This window comes from Aedes albopictus, chromosome 3, assembly GCF_035046485.1.
Source record: "Aedes albopictus strain Foshan chromosome 3, AalbF5, whole genome shotgun sequence".
In the NCBI taxonomy this organism is placed as follows: domain Eukaryota; kingdom Metazoa; phylum Arthropoda; class Insecta; order Diptera; family Culicidae; genus Aedes; species Aedes albopictus.
In genome coordinates, this window is record NC_085138.1 from 15,865,109 (window position 1) to 15,868,324 (window position 3,216).

At 44.7% G+C, this 3,216-nt stretch overlaps 1 long non-coding RNA gene across 1 annotated transcript; it reads right to left on the bottom strand.

The window, feature by feature from the left end:
- Positions 1 to 1,405: 1,405 nt before the first annotated feature.
- On the bottom strand, positions 1,406 to 1,969 carry LOC134291409 (uncharacterized). The gene is made up of 2 exons (XR_009999079.1): positions 1,522 to 1,969; positions 1,406 to 1,465 (listed from the first exon to the last, which is right to left on the bottom strand). It is a non-coding gene; the product is annotated as an uncharacterized LOC134291409 (long non-coding RNA).
- Between the last annotated feature and the right edge of the window lie 1,247 nt (positions 1,970 to 3,216).

Sequence of the window (3,216 nt, forward strand, 5' to 3'; positions counted from 1 at the left end):
AGTAAAAAAATCAGCTCAATCGGAGCATTAATTACGGAGAATGAGATGTGTGAAGTTAGTGACTTTGCTTAAAAATAGAACAAAAATCGATTTCAAATCATCAACCTTCTATGGAAAGTCGAATAAATTTCCGCTCTACTGCAATTTTTTTCCTTCACGTTTTCGAACACAGGGCAGGATTCTACACCAAAAATGATCATCAGCTTATCGAGTTCAGAAATGCTGTAAACTAGTGTTATTTACTTATGTATGAATTAGACAGATTCAAGACCTCAAAGTCTTCACCTCCAAGTAGAACAAGCTTTTTTTCTACAAATGAAGTTGTTGTGAAACAATTTTTGCTAATGAAAGGGGCATTGATCGGACCGGCTAGTAACAAATTAACGCCACAAATTACCAAAATCATAGTGTGCAATCCTTTATTCACATTGGTGATAGCTGATCTTTCCTGCCTCGAATCCCAACTCCTGCTTAACCTTTCTCTATCCTTCCATTTCCAATTTTCTTCGTACTTTAGTACTCACGATCTTCTCGGGTGCACCCATTATTTTACCGGGACCGCTTTCCTGGCATGCTCCAGCACGACCGCCGTTCGTCGGGCCACTGCGTGCAAATCCGTGCCGCCGAGCCGGGGACAGCGTGTGGAATCTGGAATCGGTCGCCGCGATTATCCACGGACCTCCCTTGCTGCTGGATTTGGCCACCTGGAGCGTGTCCAGAGGTGCTCTCCTCCTGTCCGTAACCGAGATCGTGTGTCCTCTCGCCTCGTCCGATGCCGCACCAGTCGGTACTTGGACCGGCCGGAATGGCCGTCTCGAACTGCTAGTCTGGAATGAAAAGCCCTGGCCGAACATCCAATATTAGCAACGAGGCCACGAAGGAGCGCAGTTTCGGTACTCACTTCTCTTGGAAGGCTTTTCTGTTGAGCTGCACTTTCGCGGGTAACCGACAATCCGTTCTTGATTCGTCTAAGGTCTGAGGGATGTTTCCTGATCTGTGAGGAGTCTTTACGTTAGTTCACGCATCACATATACGAATCAAAAGACTCACCGTCAAGTTTACTCCTGTGCTCACTCGTCCTATCAATCGCCACGCTATGGGAGTTGTACTGTGGAGAATCGACTGATGGAAATGCTGCTCTGGTCGCTGAACGGTTGAGACGGGCACCGCACAATTGCAGATGGTACTGTATCGTGCCAATTTCCGCACAATTGGGGATGATTCTGTGCAAACTCGGAACTGTGTCTGTCCACTGAAAGAGCATGTTTTTGTGAACCAGTTTTCCACAATCGGTGGCAAATCACACTCATCTCAAACAAGGAACACTAACGCGCGAAATGACCGTTCAATTTGTCAGTCAACCAAGAGCTGCCTCGGTTTCTTTTTGGATGTTTCCCCACGTGCCTGGGTCGTGACGTGTCAGCTGGATGCCGCCGCCGCTGCTCGGAAATCGGGCTTTATTTACCTGTAGCAAAGTGAATCGTCAGCTCGGTAACTTTTCTGCCTGGCTAACAGACTCACCTGTCGTTTCGTCGGCTTATTGCCCAGCGGAATAAACCCGATGGACCCGATGCAATAGCCTTACTCCTCTAGCGGTCGTGAATTTCTAGAAATGACGGATTTTCTACGGCGGTGACGGTGTTGCGTAGATCTTCTTGGGCGTCTCGTCTTCCGACCGTATCACTCTGGATTCTTCGGCGCGAGGCCAGCAACACACTTTTCGGCGGACGATACAAAAAACAGTCTCGCGGGCTGCTGTTCACTTTTTCACTCTTCGATCCGATCTGAGGTTGTGATGGAGGCGGAAACAGCTGCGTTGCGTTCAGTGGACGATGCAGGACAATTTGCTACCCGTCCGTTGATGTCAAGCGAGAGCTCCCAGTGAGCTTGCATTCGACGTTTGGGATTTGAATTTGGGATTTGCACACGAAACAAAAAAGCTCAAAATAGGCTAATATTTTATCTAACGTAACAAAGTAGGCACCTACAGTGATGAGATCAAAAATCGAAAATTCTGAATCGTAGGTATGACGAATTTTTGAAGGAATCCCTTTGCAAGATCTGCAGGGGGTCTTGAAGAAATTCAAGGATGGATTCCTGGCTCAATCTGTGGAAGAACTCCTAAAATCTATTGGAGAAAATTGGGAAAATATTTCTGGATGACTTCTTGGAGAATTTCCTGCCTCATGTTTGCATGCCTGTTAAATTATCTTGGAGAATTCCAATACAAATTGCTGGAGTACTTGCTCTACAAATCCTTGAAGTAAATTAAAAAAAAAACTGCAGGAGTTCCTGGGAGCATCCCAGAAATTCTTGGGTGCATCCCTGCAAAAGATGATTGAAGCATTTTTGAAATATCCGAAGGAACCCTTGAATTTTTGTTTGAAGATATCCTGAGAGGAATTTCGGAAAGAATCACAAGTGGAATTCCTGGAATAATCCTTGGAGAAATTCATAGAAAAGCCCTGGAAGGATACCTGGACGAATTCTTGAAGAAATCCCTGGAGAAATCCCTGAAGAAATCCCTGGAAGAATCCCAGGAGTAATTCCTGGAGGAATGCATGTAGAATTTCTGGAGGCATTCACAACGGAATCGCTGGAGAACTGCCAGAAGTTAATCCTGGATGAATTTCTGGCGATATTCTTGGTGAAATCTTTGAAGGAATCACTGCAGGATTTTTTTTGAAGTGGATCCAAGAGTAATCCTTAAAGGAATTCTGGGAGGAATTTTTTATAAACCTTAAGGAATTCATGAAGAAAAACCCACATGAATTTCTTGAAAAATACCTGCAGGAATTCCTGAAAAAACCCTGGAGGAGTCCGTGGAGAATTATTTCAGGAATCTCTGGAAGATTTTTTGGATGAATCCCTGGAGAAAATCCTGGAGGAATTCTTGGGGGAACTACTGAAGAAATTATTTATGGCGCTCCTGGAAGCATTCCTGGATAAATACCTGGAGGAGTTCCTGAAGAAATTCTTGGGGGAACTCTTCGATGAATCCCTGGAGTAATTTCGAAAAAAAAACTGTTTAAGAATTCCAAGAGAAATCCCTGGGGAATTTTTTGGGGGAATCTCTGGAAGAATTTCTAGTACTCCTGCAGAAATCCCTGGAGAAATATGTGGAGAAGTCCCTGCAGGAATTCATGGAAGATCTTCTGGAGGAATGCCTGGAAAAGTAACTGGAGAAATGTATGGAGGAATATCTGGAGATATTTC